Below are 18,346 nucleotides of genomic sequence, written 5' to 3' on the forward strand. Positions count from 1 at the left end.
CCTGAAGCACAACCTGAAGAACCACTCAATCAGCTGGAAGGCCGAGGAAGAAATGAGCCCCACTGGAGTGGAAGTCTTCAAAAAAGATGTGAAGGAACAACACAGAGTAGAAAGGGGAAGGAGAAAGAGAGAGAGAGCAAGATCCTGATCGACAGAAGCTTCCTGCAGCAACCGTGTGCAGCATCTCTAAGAAGCTGCTCGCGTTAAGACTAGGCCTGTTCAGTCACCCACCATCCTGTCCGGAAATCATCAGGAGATGATCTTCCTCACTGCAGAGGGATAACCACGACAATTGGAATTTGGGGAAGGAGGCAGTGGAAAACTGCAGCCAGGTCTGGTCTCCAAACATCTGTTGAGGGCATTTTGTCATTTTGATTGCAAATGGAGGATATTCAACATGTTGGATTTTTTTGGCCCGATATCGCAGTGTGTGTGGTGTCTTACGACCACAAACAAGCATGCAGCCTGCTGAATGTGACGTGCAGCCAATCAGAAAGCGAGGTGACGAATGTATGGAGCGGAAAATAAAACCAAAACAGCTGTTCTGACTTACCAGAAAGTCCAGTGGTCGCGCTGTCTCCACTCCTTTAAAGAACACCTTTTCTTTTTCTTTTTTGTACTGTTTTTTCCCCTCTGTTTTAAATAGTCCACAAAGTACCTCCGTTTGTTTACTCTGAAGTCACGTTTAATCTCGAGAGATTTTGCGAGATTTCCTGTCTGACCTGAGAATGTTGGTGTGTGAAATCTGTTCGTGTGTGGTGTTGTTGTTCTTATCGTGTGGCTGAACACCACACACTGTATGACCAAACCTGTTAGATCCATGATTTTTTTTATCTTCACATATGTGGTCTCTCAGGTTTTGGAAACCTACAGGTAATTTTAAAATCGTGTCATGTGAACCAGGTTTAAGGGTCGTATTCCACTGGGCTGCGACTGTCTGAGAGTAGTTGGAGATGCCAGTTTGCAACCAAACACATGAATGAGTGACAAATCGCAGTTGGTATCCCACTGACTTGATACGAATAGCATATTGCCCGAATGTTAGTCAAATTTTGCAAATATGCAAAGCGAAGATCGATGCAAGTGCTGCTTGAATGCTGGAGAGCAGATTGAAGGATCTGCTGGTTTGCATGTGAATGCCGTAAAGCACTCTTCACGGATGTCTAACACCATTTGTGGCTGAACTGATGACATATTTGCACACAATGTGCATAGCTGCTATTATACTGCTATTATGTGTATAGAGGCTGTGGAAATTTCCCCCACTGTACCCAGTAAGAAACAGCCCTGTAAATAATAATAAAATAGAATAAATAATAGTAACAAAGCCTAGTGTGGCTCCTCAGAGGAGAAAAAATACAACAGGAAGAAAACTGAACGGGGCACTCACTCACTTGTAGAAAAAAATTCCCGCAGGATGAAATATGTAATGTCCAGTGGGGAAGAGCTTGTGGCTGGCACTGTCAGGCAGGTATCATGTGTGACATCCTCTTGTGCACCGATATCCTCTTCGGTTCTCGGGCATGACCAGCAGTCATGCAGGAGAACATACAGTAGTGTTCAGAATAATAGTTGTGGTATGTGACTAAAAAGATGAATCCAGGTTTTGAGTATATTTCTTATTGTTACATAGGAAACAAGGTACCAGTAGATTCAGTAGATTCTCACAAATCAAGCAAGACCAAGCATTCATGATATGCACACTCTTAAGGCTATGAAATTGGGCTATTAAATCAAATCAAATCCAATCAATTTTATTTATATAGCGCCAAATCACAACAAACAGTTGCCCCAAGGCGCTTTATATTGTAAGGCAAAGCCATACAATAATTACGGAAAAACCCCAACGGTCAAAACGACCCACTGTGAGCAAGCACTTGGCAACAGTGGGAAGGAAAAACTCCCTTTTAACAGGAAGAAACTTCCAGCAGAAACAGGCTCAGGGAGGGGCAGTCTTCTGCTGGGACTGGTTGGGGCTGAGGGAGAGAACCAGGAAAAAGACATGCTGTGGAGGGGAGCAGAGATCAATCACTAATGATTAAATACAGAGTGGTGCATACAGAGCAAAAAGAGAAAGAAACACTCAGTGCATCATGGGAACCCCCCAGCAGTCTAAGTCTATAGCAGCATAACTAAGGGATGGTTCAGGGTCACCTGATCCAGCCCTAACTATAAGCTTTAGCAAAAGGAAAGTTTTAAGCCTAATCTTAAAAGTAGAGAGGGTGTCTGTCTCCCTGATCCAAATTGGGAGCTGGTTCCACAGGAGAGGAGCCTGAAAGCTGAAGGCTCTGCCTCCCATTCTACTCTTACAAACCCTAGGAACTACAAGTAAGCCTGCAGTCTGAGAGCGAAGCGCTCTACTGGGGTGATATGGTACTATGATTAACAGGAAGCCAATGAAGAGAGGCCAATATGGGTGAGATATGCTTTCTCCTTCTAGTCACTGTCAGTACTCTAGCTGCAGCATTTTGAATTAACTGAAGGCTTTTCAGGGAACTTTTAGGACAACCTGATAATAATGAATTACAATAGTCCAGCCTAGAGGAAATAAATGCATGAATTAGTTTTTCAGCATCACTCTGAGACAAGACCTTTCTAATTTTAGAGATAGTGCGCAAATGCAAAAAAGCAGTCCTACATATTTGTTTAATATGCGCATTGAATGACATATCCTGATCAAAAATGACTCCAAGATTTCTCACAGTATTACTAGAGGTCAGGGTAATGCCATCCAGAGTAAGGATCTGGTTAGACACAATGTTTCTATGATTTGTGGGGCCAAGTACAATAACTTCAGTTTTATCTGAGTTTAAAAGCAGGAAATTAGAGGTCATCCATGTCTTTATGTCTGTAAGACAATCCTGCAGTTTAGCTAATTGGTGTGTGTCCTCTGGCTTCATGGATAGATAAAGCTGGGTATCATCTGCGTAACAATGAAAATTTAAGCAATGCTGTCTAATAATACTGCCTAAGGGAAGCATGTATATAGTGAATAAAATTGGTCCTAGCACAGAATCTTGTGGAACTCCATAATTAACCTTAGTCTGTGAAGAAGATTCCCCATTTACATGAACAAATTGTAATCTATTAGATAAATATGATTCAAACCACCGCAGTGCAGTGCCTTTAATACCTATGGCATGCTCTAATCTGTAATAAAATTTTATGGTCAACAGTATCAAAAGCAGCACTGCGGTCTAACAGAACAAGCACAGAGATGAGTCCACTGTCTGAGGCCATAAGAAGATCATTTGTAACCTTCACTAATGATGTTTCTGTACTATGATGAATTCTAAAACCTGACTGAAACTCTTCAAATAGACCATTCCTCTGCAGATGATCAGTTAGCTGTTTTACAACTACCCTTTCAAGAATTTTTGAGAGAAAAGTGATGAGTAGTAAGATGTCCTAGCTTTACAGAGGGCTTTTTAATAGAGCAACAGACTCTTTTTCCAGGCTAAGTGAAGATCTTCTGAATTAGTGAGACGCCATTTCCTCTCAAACTTACGGGTTATCTGCTTTAAGCTGCGAGTTTGTGAGTTATACCACGGAGTCAGGCACTTCTGATTTAAGGCTCTCTTTCTCAGAGGAGCTACAGCATCCAAAGTTGTCCTCAATGAGGATATAAAACTATTGACGAGATAATCTATCTCACTCACAGAGTTTAGGTAGCTACTCTGCCCTGTTTTGGTATATGGCATTGGAGAACATAAAGAAGGAATCATATCCTTAAACCTAGTTACAGCGCTTTCTGAAAGACTTCTACTGTAATGAAACTTATTCCCCACTGCTGGGTAGTCCATCAGAGTAAATGTAAATGTTATTAAGAAATGATCAGACAGAAGGGGGTTTTCAGGGAATACTGTTAAGTCTTCAATTTCCATACCATAAGTCAGAACAAGACCTAAGGTATGATTAAAGTGGTGGGTGGACTCATTTACATTTTGAGCAAAGCCAATTAAATCTAACAATAGATTAAATGCAGTGTTGAGGCTGTCATTCTCAACATCTGTGTGGATATTAAAATCACCCACTATAATTATCTTATCTGAGCTAAGCACTAAGTCTGACAAAAGGTCCGAAAATTCACAGAGAAACTCACAGTAACGACCAGGTGGACGATAGTTAACAACAAATAAAACTGATTTTTGGGACTTCCAATTTGGATGGACAAGACTAAGAGTCAAGCTTTCAAATGAATTAAAGCTCTGTCTGGGTTTTTGATTAATAATAAGCTGGAGTGGAGATTGCTGCTAATCCTCCGCCTCGGCCGTGCTATGAGTGTTTCTGGCAGTTAGTGTGACTCGGGGGTGTTGACTCATTTAAACTAACATATTCATCCTGCTATAACAGGTTTCTGTAAGGCAGAATAAATCAATATGTTGATCAATTATTATACCATTTACTAACAGGACTTAGAAGAGAGAGATCTAATATTAGTTATTAGTAAAAAAAAAAGTAGAAAAAGGTGATGTTCACAATAATAGTAGTGTGGCATTCAGTCAGTGAGTTAGTCAGTTTTATGGAACAAACAGGTGTGAATCAGGTGTCCCCTATGTAAGGATGAAGCCAGCACCTGTTGAACATGCTTTTCTCTTTGAAAGCCTGAGGAAAATGGGACGTTCAGGACATTGTTCAGAAGAACAGCATAGTTTGATTAAAAAGTTGATTGGAGAGTGGAAAACTTATACGCAGGTGCAAAAAATTATAGGCTGTTCATCTACAATGATCTCCAATGCTTTAAAATGGACAAAAAACAAACAAACAAAAAACAGAGACATGTGGAAGAAAACGGAAAACAACCATCAAAATGAATAGAAGAATAACCAGAATGTCAAAGGCTCACCAATTGATCAGCTCCAGGATGATCAAAGACAGTCTGGAGTTACCTGTAAGTGCTGTGACAGTTAGAAGATGCCTGTGTGAAGCTAATTTATTTGCAAGAATCCCCCGCAAAGTCCCTCTGTTAAATAAAAGACATGTGCAGAAGAGGTTACAGTTTGCCAAAGAACACATCAACTGGCCTAAAGAGAAATGGAGGAATATTTTGCGGACTGATGAGAGTAAAATTGTTCTTTTTGGGTCCAAGGGCCGCAGACAGTTTGTGAGATGACCCCCAAACTCTGAATTCAAGCCACAGTTCACAGTGAAGACAGTGAAGCATGGTGGTGCAAGCATCATGATATGGGCATGTTTCTCCTACTATGGTGTTGGGCCTATATATCGCATACCAGATATCATGGATCAGTTTGGATATGTCAAAATACTTGAAGAGGTCATGTTGCCTTATGCTGAAGAGGACATGTCCTTGAAATGGGTGTTTCAACAAGACAATGACCCCAAGCACACTAGTAAACGAGCAAAACCTTGGTTCCAAACCAACAAAATTAATGCCTCGCAGATGTGAAGAAATCATGAAAAACTGTGGTTATACAACTAAATACTAGTTTAGTGATTCACAGGATTGCTAAAAAAGCAGTTTGAACATAATAGTTTTGAGTTTTTAGCGTCAACAGCAGATGCTACTATTATTGTGAACACCCTCTTTTCTACCTTTTTTTTACTAATAGCCCAATTTCACAGCCTTAAGAGTGTGAATCATGAATGCTTGGTCTTGTTGGATTTGTGAGACTCTACTGAATCTACTGGTACCTTGTTTCCCATGTAATAATAAGAAATATACTCAAAACCTGGATTCATCTTTTTAGTCACATAGCACTACTATTATTCTGAACACTACTGTATAGACAGATCTATTGACGGGTCAATATAGAAATTTTCTTCTTAAAATAAGTTCCAATGTAAGTGATAATTTCACCTACAGTATATATCTGCTTCCAATCTCGGCATCCATCCATCTGCGGGAGACAATGGTGTAGCGTCCAGTTTGTTTTTCTGCTTTTTTTATTTGTTTGTTTTGGTTTAATACGCTTTTTCCATTCAATTTCAATTTATTTCATTTTCTGTAGAAAATGAAATAAATTATATATATTATACCATATTTTATATAGTCTCAAGGCACTTCACACAAGTAAGGTCTAACCTTACCAATCCCTAGAGCAAGCACACAGACGACAGTGGTAAGGAAAAACTCCCTCTGATGATTTGAGGAAGAAACCTCAAGCAGACCAGACTCAAAGGGGTGACCCTGCTTGGGCCATGCTATCGACACAGTTGACCAATATACAGAAGTTTTTGTCTTTTGTTTCTATCTGCACCTGTGCAAATGACTTATCAGTCCAATGCATGAGTGACAATCGCTGCATGTGTACTGTGATGCCTGCTGAGGCTGCTGCTGTCACTCCTTCCTCCTAGCTTGTTGCTCAGCAAGGCCTTGGTTCCTCTCCTGCTTCCAGCTTTTTAATTACTCACAAATGACATCTTATATCACATGGTACATGGCTATTATTCTTTTCCTCACTTTCCCTCCTCTTTTTTGGCATGTACTGTCTTAGGTATGTTGAGGGGAACAAGAGTTGACAATCCCCAGACATCAGTATTGTTGTGGTTTGCCCCCTGTCTATGCCCCTGTGTTGAGTGTCTTTGTGTTCTGTCCCCTGTCTGCGTCTGTCATCTTTGATCGTTGTCTTTTTTGTTTTCTCCCCTGTCAGTTCTGTGTCGTCACCTGTTTGATGTGTGTTTTCCCTTGTCTGCACTTGTTTGTTTGAGTTTCATGTTTTGTTTTTTTTTTTTTTGTCTTTTTCTTGGTTTTACATTTGGTTCTTTTGTGGTCCTCTTTCGAGGTTGAGTATTGTTATCATAATGTTTTTGGTTCCACTCACCCACAGGTTTTTTGTTGAGTTTTGAGTCACCTTGTGTTTGTCAGTTTCTCAGTGTGTTGTTTTCTGGCTTCCCGTATTTTTCCTGCATACCTGTTTCTCTCTGTTTGTTCAGTTAAGTTTCTGTACTTAATCTTGCTCTATTCCTGTGTAGCTGCCACATTCTTCTCTTTGGTCCCCCCTGTGACTTTGTCGTATTTGTCTCCTCCTGTTTTTGATTTGTTAGTATAGTTGGATTGTCTGATTTTGCCATTGTGTTTCTTTCCATGTCCATTGCCCTGCATTTTGTTTTGTGGTTTGCTTTTTGTAACACCTGTGGTATCTTTTAAACTCTCCCAGCTTGTTGAACTCACTTCGGTTGTTGGATTGAACTTGTGTTTCTTTTGTTGGAAATTAAGTCACCTTTGTAATCACCTTACCCCTCGTTGTCTGCATCTTGGGTTCATTCCGACATTGCAAATGCAACAAGTATTGCATTTAATAAATTCCTATAATTTCACGAGGTTGGCATCATTGCTTTCCGATAGGTCAAATGTGAAATAACCACAAGAGGCTGCATGGCTGCAAATATACCTAGTTGTTGATGTGGTTGCAGGCTTATATATGTGCTCTGAACTATTAATTCCATATATCATGAGGGAATCAGGCAACACAAAAATGCACCAGAGAGAATAGACTAATTAGAATAAAAATAAAAATGTTTGATGCCAGAAATACATTTTAACATAGACAGAAAGAAATGCAAAACAGAGATTAGGCTTTTACAGCGACAGAAGAAACATGACCGTGATGTCTCATTTGGGTCAATGTTTTTATTTTCATTTATTTACTAATAAGTTTCTTTAATGAAGAGTTACAACTTATTTTCTCTGCACATTTATTCATGTATAATCAGGCTCATAAGTATTTGGACTGTGACCATTTTGTACTTGTAGACTCTCACCTCTAGTTTCAGTCCCTTTTCTAGACTATCTTTGCCTCACAGCCAATCTTGAAGCCCGGAGAAGGTCACATGGGTCTCTCTGCCTCTGCCTGGTGCCTCAAAAAGGCTCATTGAAAGTGTACTGTCACTCTGTTAAGGAATTAGAATTATTCATACTACCACTAAACCCTCAGAAATGCTACAAAAATTGTTCTGACACTTTAGATTTAGCCCTACAAGTGAAACATATTGTTCTAAAACATGGATTGCTTTCTTTCTCCAGGATCTGGAGTTGAAGTCACAAAACATTTAACTGGAAATGATGCATGAATTTATTTTTCATTTATTTACATGAATATACAATTTCCTTAATATATTACATTCCTTTTGTGAGCCAAAGACTTTACTAAACCCAGTTTTAGCACCAAAACAGTTTTGTCCGTATGAATAAAGGTATGTTTTCAATAAAAATTTGGAGAGTTTTCGAGAAATGCATTTCATTTTTCAGATTTAGAGCCAAGATATTTCTACATCCAGTGTTGAAGGCAAATATATGTCACAGATTCTGAAATCTGAGATTCTTCTGAACACTGTGATATGCAACACATGGGCATGATACCAAAAACAAGTACCTTTTTTAAAGGGGAATTACTGGCAGTATGAAAAAAATCTGGAAAATCCACCTAGACCTCAGAGGGAAGTAGGATCCAACATGAAAAACATGTTGGATCAAACGTCACACCAATATTCTTAACTTTCTCACAGTGTTGAATCACATAATTGGACACAAACCTGTAAACATTTTAAACATAAGTCACCGCATTTGCAGCCAGTTATATTTGCAAAGTCGGGGGATTAATATGTGACGTTTCCAAGTCACTGAATATGTCTTGGGCCTAATTTAAATCATCAATCATTAGAATAATCACTGTCCAATTACTGTAAATTCTCATGTAATTTAAGAACATAGTAATGTGTTTCCAATCAATTTATTTAACTAATAAAGTGTCACCATTAGAAGACTGTGTCACTGTGCCACTTGGATACATAATATGCTCACAGTGATCTTACTGTTTTTATGGGCTTCGTAATTACACCATGATGGCCTGAACTTCTCCACACGGCTACAGTCACTTTCATTGTTTTAATGACAAAATAAAATCCAGTAATAACCCTATAACAGTCCACTTATCAGAAAACTGTCCCTCATTTGAGTGGGCCCTAATTGCACAGACTTATGGTATTTTAGATGAGGTTGAGAATAAGTGCACTTGGCAAGTTTATGAAGCAGGGATGAGTAAGCATCTGTGGAAAGAATGCTTTTCTACCTGTTTTTATTCATAAGTATGAGCTTTTTGTTTTCCTCTGACTGTACCTTTTTACACTGATATGTGATTTAAATACTGAAAATATTTTAATAGTTTTGTATTGGGATGTTTGTATTCTTCCAGTTCCATGCCTTCGCGTGTTACAAACGTCATCAACGTACCCTTTTTCTCACTGTTAATCCTTCAGAGAATGACCTGCACAGTCTCAATCTGACCTCATGGAGGCTTTGTACTCGGGAGCGTGGAGAGTAAAATCCGTTTACTGTCTGGTCCAAGTCATCCTGTCATTTGTGTGTCACATATAGCTCCTCTGGGTAATGTGGGTGAAAAAGTCCTGTGTCTGCGCAGTGTCTTCTGTGAGAGGAGCCCTTTCACACCAAAATGTTGAACTTGTCTAGACAAGTTTTAGTGCATGCAAGGGTTTTGATCTTGTATCTTTGTTCATATGTGTATGAACAAAATACCTTAAATGACTTTGTTCCCATTTTGACCAAACTTGGCAGAATGGTTGGTAATCAGCCAGATGGTCACCAGTTAGGTTCACAGGCCAAGGTAGAAATTTTGGCCCAATGCTTCAGTTAAATTAAGTTTATTTGTATAGCCCCAAATCCCAACAGGGATGGTGCGGTAGCATAGTGGATAGCATTGTTGGCTCACAGCAAGAAGGTCGTTGGATTGCTTCCCGCCTGGGCCTCTTTGTGTGGAGTTTCCATGTTCTCCCATGTTCTCGCATGAGTTCCCTTCAGGTTACCTAGCTTCCTCTCACTTCCAAAGACATGCATGTTAGGTGAATTGGTGATAGTGGTGGGCGGATCGATCCTAATATCGATAATATTGATACCAATGCTGGTATTGATATTGAACAATCCTTGTGTAAAATGATCGATGCTCAAGCTTTTTTTTGTCTCCCGCAAGCACTGACTGCCTAGCAGGCAGATTCATCAAAGTCTACTCTCTGTTTGTAAGAGCAGCGCTGCGCTGGTCACACAGCACAGAGCAGCGCACCCTTGTATTGTGGTTTGTCACCCCTCTACCTATGAGATTTTAAGTTGTGTTGAGTGATTTTTTAAACAAAAATGTTGATTGTGATAATAAAGTATTTTGTTGTCATGTACAATGGCGAAATTCTATCCTAGGTCTTTTGGATCCTTTGGATCTATGAAGCTTAATATGAAAAAGTATCTGTATCGATATCCGGTGATACTGGGCCTGTATTTACTGGTATCGGATCAATACCAAATTCCCGGTATCGCCCCACCTCTAATTGGTGAGGTCTAAATTGCCCGAAGGTGTGAGTGAGGGGTGTGGCTATGTTTGTCTGTCTATATGTGGGCTGCAATAGACTGCCACCCCACCCGTGACCCCAAATTGGAGAAAGGAGGTGTGGAAAATGACTGATCATGGCTGTAACCTGGTCTTGGACTGTATGGAGCCACATGCTGAAAATTTGATGGGGTGCTACTGCACCATGCAGACGACTTTACGAATTGAAGCAACAGAGAATATTATTGCTGTACAAAATTAAGACTAGTACTTCAATGGAACAACATATTTATTGACTTTCATAAACATGCAGATCCACCTATCCATTGTTTTGTCTTTCTTGTCTCTATCATTTATTTAAATGGGATAAGCAGTGGGTCACCCTCTGAATCGGCCTGCTTGAGGTTTCTACCTCAAAAACACCAAAGGAAGTTTTTCCTAACCACTGTCACCACTGTGCATGCTCACGGGGTTGGTAAGGTTAGACCTTACTAGTGGTGGGCACAGCTAACCAAAAGTTAGCGTTGATAACCATTAATCCGATAACTGAAAGTTATCTTTTATGACTCTAAACCAATAAATGCTAAAAAAAATTAATCTTTATTACAGATAACCAATAACGATAACTTTAGTGCTGATTTGGACCCGGCCAGATCATATTACAGTGTCTGTTTCTGATAAACCAGTTCACTTTCACTTTTCACTGCTGGGTAATTCAAGGACACAAACACATGAGATGTATGAAAATGAATGAATAAAAAACAAAACAAAACCAAAAAAAAAACCCAAACATTGTCATCATCTTTCAAAAGCAGCAAAACACAGTATGAGAAGTCACAGTTTATCTCGGTATTACACACCGTCATACACAAACTAATCAAATCAAATCAAATCAATCAATCAATTTTATTTATATAGCCCCAAATCACAACAAACATTTGCCCCAAGGCGCTTTATACTGTAAGGCAAAAGCCATACAATAATTACAGAAAAACCCCAACGGTCAAAACGACCCCCTGTGAGCAAGCACTTGGCGACAGTGGGAAGGAAAAACTCCCTTTTAACAGGAAGAAACCTCCAGCAGAACCAGGCTCAGGGAGGGGCAGTCTTCTGCAGGGACTGGTTGGGGCTGAGGGGAGAGAATCAGGAAAAAGACATGCTGTGGAAGAGAGCAGAGGTCAGTCACTAATGATTAAATGCAGAGTGGTGCATACAGCGCAAAAAGAGAAAGAAACACTCAGTGCATCATGGGAACCCCCCAGCAGTCTAAGTCTATAGCAGCATAACTAAAGGATGGTTCAGGGTCACCTGATCCAGCCCTAACTATAAGCTTTAGCAAAAAGGAAAGTTTTAAGCCTAGAGAGGGTGTCTGTCTCCCTGATCCGAATTGGGAGCTGGTTCCACAGGAGAGGAGCCTGAAAGCTGAAGGCTCTGCCTCCCATTCTACTCTTAAAAACCCTAGGAACTACAAGTAAGCCTGTAGTCTGAGAGTGAAGCGCTCTATTGGGGTGATATGGTACTATGAGGTCCCTAAGATAAGATGGGACCTGATTATTCAAAACCTTATAAGTAAGAAGACGAATTTTAAATTCGATTCTAGAATTGACACGAAGCCAATGAAGAGAGGCCAATATGGGTGAAATATGCTCTCTCCTTCTAGTCCCCGTCAGTACTCCAGCTGCAGCATTTTGAATTAACTGAAGGCTTTTCAGGGAACTTTTAGGACAACCTGATAATAATAAATTACAATAGTACAGCCTAGAGGAAATAAATGCATGAATTCGTTTTTCAGCATCACTCTGAGACAAGACCTTTCTAATTTTAGAGATACAAAAAAGCAGTCCTACATATTTGCTTAATATGTGCATTGAAGGACATATCCTGATCAAAAATGACTCCAAGATTTCTCACAGTATTACTAGAGGTCAGGGTAATGCCATCCAGAATAAGGATCTGGTTAGACACCATGTTTCTAAGATTTGTGGGGCCAAGTACAATAACTTCAGTTTTATCTGAATTTAAAAGCAGGAAATTAGAGGTCATCCATGTCTTTATGTCTGTAAGACATTCCTGCAGTTTAACTAATTGGTGTGTGTCCTCTGGCTTCATGGATAGATAAAGCTGGGTATCATCTGTGTAACAATGAAAATTTAAGCAATGCTGTCTAATAATACTGCCTAAGGGAAACATCTATAAAGTGAATAAAATTGGTCCTAGCACAGAACCTTGTGGAACTCCATAATTAACCTTAGTTTGTGAAGAAGATTCCCCATTTACATGAACAAATTGTAATCTATTAGATAAATATGATTCAAACCACCGCAGCGCAGTGCCTTTAATACCTATGGCATGCTCTAATCTGTAATAAAATTTTATGGTCAACAGTATCAAAAGCAGCACTGAGGTTCCATTCCTCTGCAGATGATCAGTTAGCTGTTTTACAACTACCCTTTCAAGAATTTTTGAGAGAAAAGGAAGGTTGGAGATTGGGCTATAATTAGCTAAGATAGCTGGGTCAAGTGATGGCTTTTAAGTAATGGTTTAATTACTGCCACCTTAAAAGCCTGTGGTACATAGCCAACTAATAAAGACAGATTGATCATATTTAAGATCAAAGCATTAATTAATGGTAGGGCTTCCTTGAGCAGCCTGGTAGGAATGGGGTCTAATAGACATGTTGATGGTTTGGAGGAAGTAACTAATGAAAATAACTCAGACAGAACAATTGGAGAGAAAGAGTCTAACCACATACCAGCATTACTGAAAGCAGCCAAAGATAACGATATGTCTTTGGTATGGTTATGAGTAATTTTTTCTCTAATAGTTAAAATTTTATTAGCAAAGAAAGTCATGAAGTCATTACTAGTTAAAGTTAAAGGAATACTCGGCTCAATAGAGCCTGGCTACAGTGCTGAAAAGAAACCTGGGGTTGTTCTTATTTTCTTCAATTAGTGATGAGTAGTAAGATGTCCTAGCTTTACAGAGGGCATTTTATAGAGCAACAGACTCTTTTTCCAGGCTAAGTGAAGATCTTCTAAATTAGTGAGACACCATTTCCTCTCCAACTTACAGGTTATCTGCTTTAAGCTGCGAGTTTGTGAGTTATACCACAGAGTCAGGTACTTCTGATTTAAGGCTCTCTTTTTCAGAGGAGCTACAGCATCCAAAGTTGTGCTCAATGAGGATGTAAAACTATTGACAAGATACTCTATTTCATTCACAGAGTTTAGATAGCTAATCTGCACCGTGTTGCTATATGGCATTGGAGAACATAACAAAGAAGCAATCATATCCTTAAACCTAGTTACAGCGCTTTCTGAAAGACTTCTACTGTAATGAAACTTATTCCCCACTGCTGGGTAGTCCATTAAAGTAAATGTAAATGTTATTAAGAAATGATCAGACAGAAGGGGGTTTTCAGGGAATACTGTTAAGTCTTCAATTTCCATACCATAAGTCAAAACAAGATCTAAAGTATGATTAAAGTGGTGGGTGGACTCGTTTACATTTTGAGCGAAGCCAATTGAGTCTAATAATAGATTAAATGCAGTGCTGAGGCTGTCATTCTCAGCATCTATGTGGATGTTAAAATTGCCCACTATAATTATCTTATCTGAGCTAAGCACTAAGTCAGACAAAAGGTCTGAAAATTCACAGAGAAACTCACAGTAACGACCAGGTGGATGATAGATAACAACAAATAAAACTGTTTTTTGGGACTTCCAATTTGGATGGACAAGACTAAGCGTCAAGCTTTCAAATGAATTAAAGCTCTGTCTTGGTTTTTGATTAATTAATAAGCTGGAGTGGTAGATTGCTGCTAATCCTCCCCCTCGGCCCATGCTACGAGCATTCTGACAGTTAGTGTGACTCGGGGGTGTTGACTCATTTAAACTAACATATTCATCCTGCTGTAACCAGGTTTCTGTAAGGCAGAATAAATCAATATGTTGATCAATTATTATATCATTTATTAACAGGGACTTAGAAGAGAGAGACCTAATGTTTAATAAACCACATTGAACTGTTTTAGTCTGTGGTGCAGTTGAAGGTGCTATATTATTTTTTCTTTTTGAATTTTTATGCTCAAATAGATTTTTACTGTTTGTTGGTGGTCTGGGAGCAGGCACCGTCTCTACGGGGATGGGGTATTGGGGACATGGCAGGGGGAGAGAAGCTGCAGAGAGGTGTGTAAGACTACAACTCTGCTTCCTGGTCTCAACCCTGGATAGTCACAGTTTGGAGGGTTTAATAAAATTGGCCAGATTTCTAGAAATGAGAGCTGCTCCATCCAAAGTGGGATGGATGCCGTCTCTCCTAACAAGACCAAGTTTTCCCCAGAAGCTTTGCCAATTATCTATGAAGCCCACCTCATTTTGTGGACACCACTCAGACAGCCAGCAATTCAAGGAGAACATGTGGCTAAACATGTCACTCCCGGTCCGATTGGGGAGGGGCCCAGAGAAAACTACAGAGTCCAACATTGTTTTTGCAAAGTTACACACCGATTCAATGTTAATTTTAGTGACCTCCGATTGGCGTAACCGGGTGTCATTACTGCCGACGTGAATTACAATCTTACCAAATTTACGCTTTGCCTTAGCCAGGAGTTTCAAATTTCCTTCAATGTCACCTGCTCTGGCCCCCGGAAGACAATTGACTATGGTTGCTGGTGTCGCTAACTTCACATTTCTCAAAACAGAGTCGCCAATAACCAGAGTTTGTTCCTCGGCAGGTGTGTCGCCGAGTGGGGAAAAACGGTTAGAGATGTGAATGGGTTGGTGGTGTACAGGGGGCTTCTGTTTAGGACTACGCTTCCTCCTCACAGTCATCCAGCCGGCCTGCTTTCCCGGCTGCTCGGGATCCGCTGGGGGACAGCTAATGGCGGCTAAGCTACCTTGGTCCGCACCAACTACAGGGGCCTGGCTAGCTGTAGGATTTTCCAAGGTGCAGAGCCGAGTCTCCAATTCGCCCAGCCTGGCCTCCAAAGCTGCGAATAAGCTACACTTATTACAAGTACCATTACTGCTAAAGGAGGCCGAGGAATAACTAAACATTTCACACCCAGAGCAGAAAAGTGCTGGAGAGACAGGAGAAGCTGCCATGCTGCTTTTTTCACACACTTTGAACCCTGTGGCTTAAACAACCGGAATGCGTCCATTAATGCATTGACTGGCAGAGTAAAATACATGTCGTTAATATAACTTTTTACCTGTTAGTTTCAGTGGGATTCATCTAAATAAATAATCCACATAAAGCGTCCTTTAAAAAAAAAAAAAAACAGTGTCTTAAAATTGAAGAAAAGTCCCTCTGTACACAGCTACGCCGTGAGCGCTCCTCTCCCCCACCGAGTCTTGGCGATTAAATTACAGCCACAAAGAAATAAAATAAAATAATGTTAAAATTAGTCTGTTTTGTTTTTGTGTGTAAACTACACTACCGACAATGCTCCCTGCGTCACGCTTTTTGCTTAATGATGACATCATCAGCAAGCGACAGGCAGCCAGTCTGCTACAAACACACAACAGATTGACTAAAACATTTGATTTTAGGGTTTACAAAGTTTTTGACCATAAAACTTTGCTCACTTTACCAGCAAAAAAAAAAAAAAATGTTATTGGACTGAAAGTTATCGGAACTAAATCTATCGGAAAATAATTGGTCCAATGATGGTTTTAAAACTTATCTGAAAAGCTAATCCACTACCAGAAACATTAGCTTTGATAATTATCTGTTATCAGATTAGCTGAACTGTGCCCACCACTGGACCTTACCCATGTGAAGTGCCTTGAGGCAGCTCTGTTGTGGTTTGATGCTATATAAATACATTAAATTGATGGACAAATCACAACAAATGTAGCCCCAATGCCACAAAAATAAGGTCATATCTTATCCACCCCTCAGGCATTTAAATGTGGCAGATGTGAAAGGTAAAGTCCAAAGTTGTCCTACTGGTAATCTGGTAATGTGCAACTTCCAAACTGGAAGAGTGGCTCTAGTAGATTCCAGGTACAACATCAGAGCTCTGTGTCCAAAAGAATGCAGTCATAGGAACATATACTGCACAGAACTCCCAGGCTTCTTGTACAGGACCTAAGCTTGAGAAACTGTTGGGAAAGTGTAGGAACACGGACCCACAACAGGGGGCACAAATGAACGGACAATGGAGGAAGTCAAATAACACTTTTACTGTTGTGAAATAAGCACAACAAACACAACCGATTACAATAACAGACAATAAAGCCGAATCACAAAGGTGTCATGTGGGCAGGCTCGAAGATAGGAGACGTCTGTCCAAAGCAGAACCGGAACCACACGATTTCCTGCGCCACCGAACCCCGGGAATACTGGAGCCGCCAAGTCCCAAACTCCCAGGTGGCCACTGCCTCCGCTTGTCGGATCCGGTACTGCTGGCGAGGAACAGAAACAGTCAGATGTGGGTGCGCCTGCACCCAGCAACACGTATGGTGGAAAAACCACCTCCACCTCTCATCAGGAAAAACACTGTAGTGCAGGAATGTGAGTACTTATCCAAAATACAGTCTCCTGCTGTTCTTTTCTCTTTCTGTGTAAAGGCAACAAGTATTTTATGGTCAAAAGATAATCTGTTTGGCTGGATACGTTACCTCCTTGGTAGAGCGATATCTCGGCAGAGAAGTGGAGATGACGTCTTGCAGATATACCGCTGCGGATCAGATGATTGGTAACAGCTGTCGTAGGTGACAGCTGTCACCCCGGCTGCTCCTGTGAGATGGCAGCGCCCTCTGGTGCCTGGAGCCCGCACTCCAGGCAGGGTGCCCTCTGGTGGTGGTGGGCCAGCAGTACCTCCTCTTCAGCGGCCCACACAACAGAAACATACACATTAACCTGGGCTCCCCTCTAATTCCCGTATTAGAGCGAACTGTCTTTTTCTGATGTTCCACATGATTTCGGTACAGCTCCCAAGCAGACCTGGATCCTGGCTCTGACTACCTGCACAGCAACGTTACTTTGGAGCTCCTCGGCTCTTGGCGCAGAGTGCATCTCGACTACACGCCAGTTAAGTTTCTCCTCGTCTCAGTGAGATCCCGTTGTCGCTCATTCCTGTTTGTGACTGTGCTATGATAAAGAACTGTTCCAAGAACTCTTCCTAAGAACCGCATGAATTCTGATATCAAACAATTGAGAACCCAGCTGTATCAAGTCCTGCTTAATTGGAACTGCATCTTGACCTCTGACCTTTGGATACAACTTCTGAATTCCTGAACAGTGAACTTTATTTCTTAAGAAGAGAACTTTATTTTCTGACCTCTGAAACAACCTGTGATAAGCCTTTAATGACCTGTGACTTCTTTGAGGCTCCAGCATTACGAGTGCATTCACTCACCCTGTGTCTTTATTCCCCATACTTCCTGGTCTCTGAGGCAACCTTAGTTGATATTATCCTTCAAGACTGGCTCGGGATCCTGCAGCTCCCTCATTTCACTGCCAGGAAGCGGGCCATCTCTCCACACTGCAGGCACCCCAGCGCAGCACCTTTACTTTATTTATTATAAATAAATATATTTTCCTTTGTACTCTTCTCCTTGTCCAGCTCCCTGGATTTTGGTCCATTGCCTGCAACGGTTCGGTCCCACCCGAACCCCTAACCATAACAATATATTTATGGTGTCATGGGCTAGCGAAACAGTTCCACCATCATTCCTCCAATAGAGTTAGATGGTACACATGTCATAATCTGTGTATTACGGGGGGTGACATCCAATTCAGCTGGGTTGGGGGCACCCCGCTGAGCCTCTGACATGGACAATGACGCATGGACTCACAGTGACAGACAGTGCTTTCGGTTTGATTGCGCAATGTTCATGTCTATTTCACATGATGGATGCATGCCACATACATGTTGCATATCAACATGTCTTTTGCTCTCCCTAAACAGGATCCAGTGGAGGTGCACATACGTGGCACAAGCGAAACATGCCGGTGGGATGTGACGTGCACAGTCCATGTTGGGGTTCTCCTGACCGTGATCAGGATTTTCTGAATGCTGTTACAATGCCATATGAACATGTAGA

General features: G+C 40.8%; 1 long non-coding RNA gene across 1 annotated transcript; it reads right to left on the reverse strand.

The window, feature by feature from the left end:
• Window positions 1-2,317: 2,317 nt before the first annotated feature.
• LOC117519069 lies at window positions 2,318-12,015 on the reverse strand. The gene is made up of 3 exons (XR_004563163.1): window positions 11,872-12,015; window positions 8,814-8,815; window positions 2,318-2,360 (listed from the first exon to the last, which is right to left on the reverse strand). It is a non-coding gene; the product is annotated as an uncharacterized LOC117519069 (long non-coding RNA).
• Window positions 12,016-18,346: the final 6,331 nt, after the last annotated feature.

Source organism: Thalassophryne amazonica, chromosome 1 (assembly GCF_902500255.1).
Source record: "Thalassophryne amazonica chromosome 1, fThaAma1.1, whole genome shotgun sequence".
Lineage (NCBI taxonomy): Eukaryota > Metazoa > Chordata > Actinopteri > Batrachoidiformes > Batrachoididae > Thalassophryne > Thalassophryne amazonica.